This window comes from Halichoerus grypus, chromosome 9, assembly GCF_964656455.1.
Source record: "Halichoerus grypus chromosome 9, mHalGry1.hap1.1, whole genome shotgun sequence".
In the NCBI taxonomy this organism is placed as follows: Eukaryota; Metazoa; Chordata; class Mammalia; order Carnivora; family Phocidae; genus Halichoerus; species Halichoerus grypus.
This window is the reverse complement of record NC_135720.1, coordinates 140422975-140434373: the sequence shown is the minus strand read 5'-3', so window position 1 is coordinate 140434373 and position 11399 is coordinate 140422975. Positions and strand designations below refer to the sequence as shown.

General features: G+C 43.4%; 1 long non-coding RNA gene across 1 annotated transcript in view; it reads left to right on the top strand.

Annotated features, from left to right (window-relative positions):
- The first annotated feature begins 93 nt into the window (after positions 1-93).
- The window catches only part of LOC118554512 (uncharacterized), a 621204-nt gene continuing 609898 nt past the window's right edge, over positions 94-11399 (top strand). The window contains exons 1-2 of the long non-coding RNA XR_013440981.1: positions 94-510; positions 2455-2536. This is a non-coding gene — a long non-coding RNA (uncharacterized LOC118554512). The remainder of the gene's footprint in view (positions 511-2454; positions 2537-11399) is intronic.

Sequence of the window (11399 nt, the reverse complement as noted above, 5' to 3'; positions counted from 1 at the left end):
CCCCCCTCCCCACCCCCCCCCCCCCGGTGTCTGCCCCAGCAGGTGCACCACACGGTATTTTTTAAGTGGAGAAGGCAGGCCGACCTGAGGTGTGCTTCTTGCACACACACCCCCCATTTGGGATACATTTGGGGTATGCAGAGGTGTCTCTGGACCCTGAGTTTTGTCCTTGATGAGGCACGCGAGGCGAGGAGCTCCGCTGGGCTGGCAGAGCGCGGCCCTGCTGAAAGAACCTTCTGGCTTTGGCACCACTGGGCACTTTGAGTCCCTCACCTCGCCCCCGACCCCAACGTCAGGGACTCCCCATGGGCGCGATGGAAGAACGATGAAGAGTGTGAATTCAGTGATGATATTCAAGAAAAAAAACACAAAACAACCCCCACACAGATGCGTGAAAGCAAGAACACACTAGAAATCACCTGTGAAACGTCTCAGAAAATGTGTGTAGGTGTGGGCAGGTTAGCGTGTAAATACAGTGACCCCTGCTTCGGGAGACTCTGCAGACCCCTGGTAAGTGGCATTTAATGGAAATGATTGCTGAAATAGTTAATATTTGCCCAGCCATTCTACACATAGGATAACAGCACCTCAGTTTACCTAGTGCTTACTATGTGCCTGGCAGGCACTGCTTTAGGCACATTAATGTATGTATTAATTATAAACATATTAAATCCTCACAGCAGCTCTGTGTGTGTGTAGGGGGTATTCTTTATTATCCCAATTTTACAGTTTACAAGGAGGCCGAGGTGTAGGGAGAAGTGGCTTGCACCCACGATGACAGGCTCACAATGACTTGTCACAGGTCCCACATCTCTTCCATGGGAGAGGAGGACTGGAATCTATAGATTTATCTCCTGGACAGGACTTAGGGTAAAAGGGATACTTTGCCTGAAAAACACGGAGAAGCAACTCCAGTTTTACTAAACAGGGGACAGACCAAAGCAAATGCTGAGCAAATGCTTCGAGGGGAAGGAACCACAGGGATGGCTGTGTGTTCTCGGTTCTTCTGGTTCTCAGCTCTTGCCCCAAGTTTCAACACTACTTTTCGACACCGTTGAAACCTGTAGGTCCTTCCCGGTCTTCAAAATGTACATCTTTAAGGAGTTTTGACACGTTGCTTGTTAGCTTGCTTTTCTCATATTCAGTGAGTGGACCTGATGAACATTTGTTGATTCTTGTGACATCGCTGTTGTGTTTTCATCCTTGAAAGACAGGAAGAATCAGCACACATGCAAAAAATTCAGGAGCTCTCAGTCACACTTCTACCAGAGGTTAGGCTTTGGAAGGGCACGGCTGACCTCCGATTACCTCATTCTCCTCATCTATAAAATGGTTATTGGAATATCTCCTTCATATGGTAGGAGAAGTAAATGAAATTCTATTTATAAAGCATTTATCACAATGTCTGGTACATAGTAAGTACTCAGTAAATTACAGCATTGATGATGCTGATAATGGTGGTGGGGATGATTTAGCTGAATGTTTTGGGAGCTTATAAATATTTTCAGCTGGGAGTCTCAAGTCTTCTCAGTTCCCCAAGCATTCTCCATTTGCTTCATTTCCTCTTTCACCAGGTCTATTTTCAACGCATGCTATTTCTGGCCTCTCAGTGGATGTTTCTGATGAGGTGTCAGGGGGGCTGGGGGGCTGGGGGTATGCCTATCCAGGAGCCAGGGGTAACACAGGTCTTCCAAGGTCCCTTAGAACATCTCCCTTTCGTTCCTTCTGTCTGAAGTAACTTGAGATAAAGTAAATGGTTTACACATGTCAAGATGCCCTTAAATGTGAATTATCACTATTATCTTGCCTTTCTCAGGTCCATAGGTTTTATTTATTAGTTTTGCAAACCTTAGGGAACAAAGATGATCGTTTTGAAGCAACTAAGTTTTCACTTAGAATATACTCACAATTTCCCTGGGTTATGTTACATAAAAACATTTACCAGTGAATGTCTTATTAATTCATTATTCAACACACATTTATGGAATGGCTGCCAATCAGAGCACAGAGGGTGAGATGCGGACAGAAGTGTTATGGAAAGTCACAGAGAAGAGGGGTCAGGAGAGGTCGTCGATGCTCGAGTTGTTTTCCAGAAGGGATGCTATGATTAGACCTTAACCTGCCTATGTAGATATTTCCTGATTCCATCCTAAGTTCATTTCTCATCACACTGAATGTATTTGGTGTTAAGTAAACATAGCTTGCACGTTCTTCCTTCCCTTTATTTCCTTTGGTGGTTCTTTGTGCTTCTTCCTCCATATCTGTGACCCCAAGTGCTGCTCATTCGTCAAGTCCAAATCTTTTCAATGAAGCCTTCTTTGATATACTTGAATAGAGGTCATTGTTCTTTATTTTGAACCCATACAGCATCTTGTCTTATGTGTCTTATGGTACCACCACTTTTTTTTTTTTGGCCTTCTATTGGCATTATTTATGTATTTGTTTGCTTTCCAGGCTTGTAAACATCGTGAAGGAAGGATCTACCCACAATTCGCTTTGAATTCTGCACAATGACTAGTACATCACTTGGTATAAAGTAAGTACTTGTTTTTGGTAAATGAATAAATCAGTGAATGAAGGATGTGGATCTGGGGATAAGCCTTGCCAGGTGAATGAGATTGGGATAAAAGGAGGAGAGAAGAGAGTATTATGTCAGGGTTAGGGAATGAAAAGCCTGAGATTCAGCCTGCAGTCTCAGTTCTCAGATTTGTCCCCGGAATCCAGGATCTCTAAGGGGAGGAGAGGACAGTGATGGAGAAGGGGCTCCATATAATTTGTTCACTCACAGATGAGAGGCAGGACTCGTGGGGTTGGCCTCCCTTGCTCTCGGGGTGACTGCAGCCTGGCTGAGGCCGAAGTGTTCCGTACCGAGCAGTAGCTTGTGATTAGTATGCTCCTTGTGTTCCCGGACAGAACAGATGTCTGTCTGCTTTTTTCTGTTTAATGATGATGGCAGGTTCCCAATGATCAAGATCCAATTTCACATTTTCTGAGATGCCGTGGCTGAGAAATCCTGTTTAGCCCAGTTCTGAGGCCCAGCCTCCTTTGCAGGAATCTTTGCTTTGCAGATTCAGAGGGACTGAGGGTGCAGTGGGTGGGAGTGGTCTCAGCCTTGCTCAGGTGGAGCAGGTGATTGGAGGGCATTCTGGGCATGGTCTCTACCTAAGTATATTTGCTTTTCTGCATTCCTTTTCCCCCAACAATAGGTAACACTAGGGCTTTTGTGGATCCTGTAAGCCAATTGGTACAAGAGAATATTTGGTATTTGAAATAATTTCTTTGATAAGTTTATCTTTGGAGGGAGACAATATATTAGCTGCTACTCTAGTGATTAGTGAAAGAGTCAATTCGATCATTTCTGGTAACAGGTTGATTTTAGGGGTGGAGAAGGAATACCATAGGGCTGGACTAGAAATATGGGTTCAGAATCTGAAAAGCTGCCCCAGGATCTCAGCAGTGTATTTCCATAGTGTTTTGTTTTTTTTTTCTGTGTTCCCTCCCAGAGTTGTATTGAGATATAATTGACATGCACTATTGTGTAAGTTTAAGGTATACAACACGTTGATTTGTACACTTACATCTTGCAAAATGATTACCCCCAGAGCATTAGTTAATACTTTCATCACTTCATGTAATTACCATTCCTTTTTCTGGTGAGAACATTTTAGTTCTACTCTCAGCAACTTTCAGTATATGTATACAGTGTAATACAGTATTATTATTAAACAATAAGCATCATGCTGTACGTTGGATCCCAGAATTTACTCATCTGATCACTGGAAGTTTTTGACTTTTGACCAACATCTCCTCATTCCACCCCCCCCCCCCCGCCTCCCCAGCCCCTTGTGCTAGTTATATTGAGATTCACAGATACATAGATTCTGTCCCCCAGAGGTTTCTAATCTAATCTAGCCTTGGAAATAAATCATGTACATAAATAATTATGATACAAGTATCCCAGGAGAGAAACAGATAAGCTGCTGTGGGAGTTGAAAGAATTAAGAAATTACTTCTGATTTGGGGATAAATGAAGGACATCTTAGATTGGAGGCTTTGAAAGGCTTTGAAAAAAGTGTGTCCAATGACCTGGATCTTAAAATACAAGGGAAATTTTTAAACTTGTGACTACAAGGAGGAAATCCAGAGATGGGCCTGGAAAAATGCCCAGTGTGGACCCCTGTAGCTCTAGAAACTGACATATTTTTACTTCTGGGTTATTACTTTTTTCATTCTGTTTCTTCTCTACCTCCCCCAATTAGATTTGAAGCTTTTAAAGTATTTCTAATTCTTCGTCCTGGTAGCTGCCTTCTGAGGCTTTATGTTCTTCATGAAAATAGAGACAGTCGTGTCAAGATTTAATCTTGAGTCAAGGCTAATGTTTGGAGGGAAAATGTTTTGGAACCAGTTGGTATGGTGTGAGAACGGGCTGGAGCGCGCGTGTGTGTGTCTGTGTGCGTGCGCGATATACACATATTAAACACAAGGATTAAAGGTTTTAAATATGGGGATTGATTTCATGTATGTTTTGTGGTCACTACAGAGAGGTCACCATTACTCTGGCTTCAATGTCAAGGATGTGGTTATTATTTGAGATGGAAACTAATAGATGGGTAGGTAGGCAGATGGATAGATTAAGCATAGCAGCATGTGGATATGGATATGTAGAAGACGCTTTGTAAGTAGGACCCTGCTTTGTAAGTAGGTTGTTTCTCAAAAAAGCTAAAACCCATTCAGTTACCTTCTTGGTAGGTCATGGCTATACAACTCACCATTGCTTAGTGGATGGAAGAAGAGTGTTGATTCCCTTCGTTCTAAAACTTTGTGAACCAGGCCACCTTCTGGTTTATTATGAAGGACAGCCTGGGCTGGGTACACATTTCTCAGGCTCACTCTTACAGCCTTAGGCAGTTTCTAAAATCATTTCAGACTTAGGTGTTCGGTTTTGAACCCTAAGAAAAGCTGGCAGGACCTGAGCTTACTTATAAGAAATTGGTTCATGTTAAAAGTTGCTGGTGATCCATAAAATGATGCCTGGTTGGCATCATGCCTGCTGGAAGGCATTTTATGTGACAGGACACAAAATTGGCTGACATGTAGGAATACTCTGACTTCAGGGGCTCTAGGGAAGATCATTGCTCAAAAAAGTCTTTCTCCAACTTCTACCTAATTTCAGAAATATTCCAAAGTATCCTCCTTCTAGTGTGTAGCTTTTTTTCCCATCAAATTCTCCAAGAGTGGTTGATAATTCTTTGTATCTGTTAGTCAAGAAAGGGCCTGAGAGCATTGAAGGGAATGGCCACAAAGTCGATAGGACCAGAGAAAAAATTTTGGGTTAAAAGTAGACAACTCCCCCACCTTTTTTGTGGCAAATTTAATAGTATCAGTATCAATAATAGCATATTTACTACTTTACATTACTAATGGTATAGCTCGAAATGCTTGATAATGTTCCTACGTTTTGGGGATCCAGTAACTAAAGATTTCTTGCATTCTAAGTTCTGTCTTAAAGTATTGACCTGACAGTCTTGAGTTCTTGGAGGAGGAATGAAATGTATGCTATAGCTTCTTTTTCTCAGCTCATCTGGGCTCCAGCTTTGCTGGCTGCATACACATGCCTTAAAAAAGTCCATCTAACAAAATGGCAGACCTTGTATAAGTAGCTTCTCTAAATTCTGGAGGAATCAATGCCAAAGAATTCCTCTGCTTTAATTGCTTCTGTGGAGACAAATCTTATGCATAAGCTGGGTGTTATTCAGCAGGTGTCCAAATACCTGGATAGAATACTTTGTCCTCCAAAATATTCAGACAATGAACATATAAAACCTATTTCATAATAAATAGAAATTTAATTAGATTTTGGAAGAAGAGTTGAGAGACATGAATGTTAAAGTTTAATGGCGACACATTTTTAAAAGGAGGTGATCAATGATGCCTAGAGAGACATCTGCAAGATTTCATCGCTAGAGACGGAACCTTACCTAAGAGCCACAAAGCCTGATTCATAAGCTAGTTCTATTTCCACTGCTTCCTGGTGTGGTGTCTGATTTATTTGTGTCACACCGAAGAAGGAGGGGGTGTCATTAGTCATCTTTTCCCCAAGGTCCACTGAAACTTGTTGTAATAAAAACAGTACAGGAGAGTTATGTGTCACTGTTATGATGCCCGTATGACAACCAAGACCATAATGGGGAAATGGAACTTTGGGGAAATATTTCCTCTATCTAGAAGGAGCAAATTTGAAGAGCAGTTTGATTTGCACAAGTTAGAAACAGTGCTGTTCACTTGGCTTGTCAGAAATAATGAATGTGGATACATAATGCAGTCTAGGTTGGGTCCTCTGGTTTCACAGGCCCAAAACTTGGACACTGTATTTTGGAGTTAGAGAAGAGAGGTTATTGTGATTTTTTTTTTTTTTTTATGCTTTGAAATTCTGTCAACCTAGTTTACCCAGTCCTGAGGAGTTAGTTCAGCTGCCATCCCACCTTTTGCCAGATGGATCAGCACATGGCCTAAAGGCCATATCTTTGCGTGTATGTAAATAGTCCTACGGTTGCTTAGTCAAATATGAGTCAAAGTAACATTGCTGTATGCTGCCTAGAACTTTAGAGAATGTTAGAGTCCTGTCCTCCTTCCTTCCTAATCGAGGTGTCCTTAAGTGGTGGCCTCTGGAAACCCATCTAAATCCAAGATTCATCCCTTTAGACCCAAGATTCTGTGCTCTTTAACGTCTTCTCATTAAACCTCCTTTATTCTCTGTTCTAATTATTTCCTCCCTTGCACTAACATTTTCCTTTCTAGGTGTTCTTTTGTTGCATCTATTCTTCCCACCTGTTATCCTTCTTCCTTCTGCTATCCTTATATTTGAGAATAGCTTAATTCAATTCAAAAGCACTTATTAAAACCAGTATCTATAATACATTTATGTATATTTTGTGGGAAGATATGAAAGGATTAAAGATGCAATCTATAGCTCATCCTTTAAGATCAGAGCTATCTACATCACCTTTCTAAAGCAATGGATGGCCCACTGTAGGTGTGGGACTGAGATACGAATCCTAACAAAGTGCCTTAAATCCTATAGACACTCAATATGCCTGTTGAATGAGAGAAAGTCAGGCTGGATTTAAAGTCAGGAACAGACCACCGTAAAATGACCATGTTCGTTAGTGGTGAAGGCTTAATCTGGAAAAACATTTCGCAACTTTTTGCAAGTTTCCATCAGGCCTTCTGCCCACCCTATGCTCTGGTCACACCAAGTTAATTACACAAACTTGCTTGCACACTATCTTGGGCTCATCCATCATTACCCCTTACCATTTGGTGAAATTATAGTCATTGTTCCTGGCCCAACTGAAAGGTCACCTCATATGGGAGACATTCTCTAAACTGCTCCAACTACCACACTGTAAGGGTGTGTGGATAATTCCTCCAATTCTGTCCACGTGTCCCTCCATCCTGCCCCACTCTTGGGCTGAAGAGGCCAGATCAAGCTTTCAAAATCTTCCTCAAAATAGCATTGACTGTATTGAGCATGTACCATGTAGGATGCAAGGTGGGAAAATACAAAAAGAAATAAATCATGACCCTGAACTCAAGAGCTCATAGTCTAGTATGCAAATCCATACCTGTACCTAAAACAATACAGAGTGGTAAGGGTTATAATAGAATCAGGGTTTATGCTTGATAACTTCTTTAAGTATTCCCAACTGGAGAATCATTAGTTTGAGACAATAGATTACTTGTGAAAAACTACAACTACAGATTGTATTTAGAAATCCCCAAACATGAGAAGGGTGTATAGTTTGAAAGTACCCAGTAAGCAACTGACCCCATAATGTGTCTCCTGTAAAATGACCATGCCTTACCCTCATCAACAGCCTTGCTCTCTGGCCAGCTTCCTCTGGAGAGAGACAGAGGCTGTGGCTTGCTATTGATGGGGAAGAGGGAGGGCTGACGGGGGTGGGGTGGGGTGGGTGTGGGGGGGAGCAGGCTGCAGATTCTCATGCCTATGAATTCCTACTTCATAGTATTGGGGTTTTGAGGATAGACAGCTTGGATGAAGAAGGGAAGGCATAGGGAAGGAAGATACATCCTGTCCTGTTGGGCCCATCTTACATTCCAAGGATGCTCAGTCAAGAGCTTGACAATAGTAAGAGCCCCAATCAGGCAATTATGCAATATCTAATGTTCCTAAGCTATTGTACTTGTATGAATTCTACTGTCCTGGAACAGGAAATGTGCTTGAAACATTGGAAGTAATTTAAGCTAAATAATTTTACAGTGAATCTGTTTTCTGCCAAAGAGGAAGCTCAGGTCAATGGCCAAACCAACCCTTGGAAGGGAACTTAGGGGCAACTGAGGGGATCAGATTTTAACCTTCAAAGCATCAGGTTCCTACTCGGAGTAGAGCGAAGGAGACTCAGGGGGGTGGCCAAATGGTCAGCCCTGGAGCTACCCCAAGAATTACCTTTTCTGGAAGGGTGTGAGCAGATAGTTCTCATAAGGAGGTACAGGGACCAATAAACACGGTAAAAAATATTGACTGGCCCACCTTAATTGACCTTATTTCCGGATAAGATCACACTCACAGGTACTGGGAGTTAGGACTTCAGCACATCTTTTTCAGGAGCACATTTGAAGCCATATCAGGGAGTATGGGATCATGTCATTGTTTTTCGAAAATGAAATTGTCAACAGTTCTACACTATTCCATTTTACAGATGTAGTGTAATTAAAATATCCATCCAAGTGAAAAAATTTAAATGATTATACTCAGTTTTGGTAAAGATTTAGAGAAATGTGCGTATTTTTATTTTTATACAGATAGCATGTCCGTTACTGGATACAATTCTCCTTGGCTGAGTAATCTTACCTGCACTCAGAGGTGTGGCTTGAGGACCAGACTGGGAGCCGAGGTACCCTCTGTTGGGACGAGTGAAGGCTCATTTTGCAAACCAGTCAGGCCCGAGTCTCTGACATCTGTATGGGAGTTTTACAGTCCTCGGAATAGAAAAGAGAGGTAAAGCTATCCAAATAGTAAGCAAGTAGTAAGTCACCCCTGTCCATTCCCACACCAGCCTCAGAGCCCCTAGGCCTGAAGGTGATTCCTTTTGTAGGCACTACCAGCCCCGGGCAACTCCTCTGTATGTTCCTTGCCTACCCCTTTCCTGTGCTCTGAGTCCAGGCCAACAGCTGCTTTGTCACTGGGTGTTACAAACGGACGGACCTTTGGAGGCCTGCTTGAACCAGGTGAGAAGCAGTCTGCAAGGTATGCGGGTGGACCTTCCAACGTTAGCTTGTGCGTTCCTCAAGGGTCAGGCCTGTGCTGTGCTCATTTTTAAAGACTCAGCATGAGGATGATCTACATGTTAGTGGAACTAATCAGAAACTTCTGTGTTGGCCTTTCTGGAATATTCCTGGGAGATTCCTAGTTAACAGACAGCTCATCTAGAAACCACTGGAAGGGGCCACCCAGGGTTCCTTTTACCTAATAGCCAGCCCTCCCTCCCTCCTCACTGCCTCCCACACTCTGTGGCTTTCTGTCTTTCTGTGGTGTGTTCTGACCCCCAGGGTCTAAGGCATCCTTAAAACAAGCAAATGGCCACCTGACCCCATATCCAAGCTGGGCCAACCCTAGGAAGTGGTGGGCAGCCTCCAGCAATCAGTGCAAGCTCTCCCCAGGGGAGCTCACCAGAATTCTGGCAGCCTGGGTGGGGGGAGTATACCAAAACTGCTCTGTTCGCTTTTCTGGAAGGAAATAGCATGGGCAGTTCTGCTGGGGAAATGCTCAGTTTTTGAGCAGGGGCTTGTGTGGAGTTGTGGAGACACTAGATTGTTCTGGAAGGTCTTTCCTTCCTTTTTGTTTCCTGTGCCACTCAGGACCTTTCTTAGGCTCTTGTGTTTGTTTTGGTGGGAAAGACAGCCCAACCCAGACTCTGCTCTCTGGAGCCGCCTGCGTGGAGTATCCTGGTAACATGGCCGGTGGGAGGAGTGCAGCTGAGCTCTTGGGATTGGTGCTGCTCTATTAACAACTGAAAGAGAAACAGTTTCAAGTGGGAGATGAGAATGGTAACAGAAAACCTATTTCTTTTCATTTCCCCAGCAGTTATAGATTCTGAGCAAAATTGTGAAAGCCCTCTCCCACTTGGAAGAATAACACTTTGGTAACATGTTGGAATAGATAGAGCCTCTTGATTAATAAACGTGATTGGGACACAAAAAGCACAGAAAACTGGGATCACTCTTATTCTTCACCATAATCAGGTAGCAAAGCATCACTTCTTGGAGGGTTGAATGCTGAAACAGGAAGCTTCCAATTAGAAAGCATTCTTGCAGGTTTCCTGATTGTGCCCACTTGTGGGGAAGGATGTTAGAAAGGCTGCTCGGGCAGGGGAGAGATACCTGGGGTGACTCCAACCTTTGGTCTGGGCCCGGGCATTGTCTTAATGGTTTTCCAAGAGGGCAGTAACACAGTTTGAGAACCCCACTCTTCACAGAGTTTCTTTGAAATAGCCTCTTCCCTGTTATCAGACCACAAAACCACCTCTGCTCAGCACTAAGACTCATGCACACGCACACGTTTGGATGCATACACCTTTGCTTCAGGTGCTCTCTGCAGATATTCTGTGGTCATACTTGTGATGTTTATCCCACCAGGTGATAATCAGAAGCCAATGGCAAACTATTGAGTGTTAGTTCACCAGGTATCAGAAGCTATAGTTTATCTGCATTATCCCATTAATCCTTTATTTCCTCGCTAGGTAGCAACTATTAGTGTCCTTCCTTTACAGAGAAAGAAACAGAAGCTCAGAGAAATTACATGATTGGCCTCAGTCCATGAAGCTAGCAAGGGACCGAGTGGAGATCGGAAGTCAGGTCGCTGGACCACTCCACCATATGTTGATGGAAGAGACACTCGAGGGTGTGAGGGGGTAGACCTCGCAGGGACTCTCCTGGGCTTCTCTGCTGGTGAGTCTGCCCTTAGAGATGCTCATCCACATTAGGTGCCATTGCTTCTGCCCTAGAGACTTAACAATTCCCCAAGTATGGGAGAAGGGGGTGAGGCTGCTGTATGTTTTGGTTTATATTCTTGAGATCATCTTGTCTCATATTGGTCACTCCCTGCCCGCCTCTCTGGCAGTGGTAGGGATGAGCGGAATGAGGTTCTGTCACAGGTGAAAGCAAATTTGCTCATTTTCATTTACTCACCCACCCACTCACTCACATACTCATGAAATACATCTTTGAGCCCTTTTCTTCCTGTGTGTGACGCACAGCCTGGGAACGCTGTGGGGGAATTGGACAGACGGGAGTGGATGTGTGTTACTCATTGAACCTATCTGAAGACTCCCTCCTTCTGGCCTCAGGGTGACAGTGCCAACCTCAAGAAAGAGATGAGA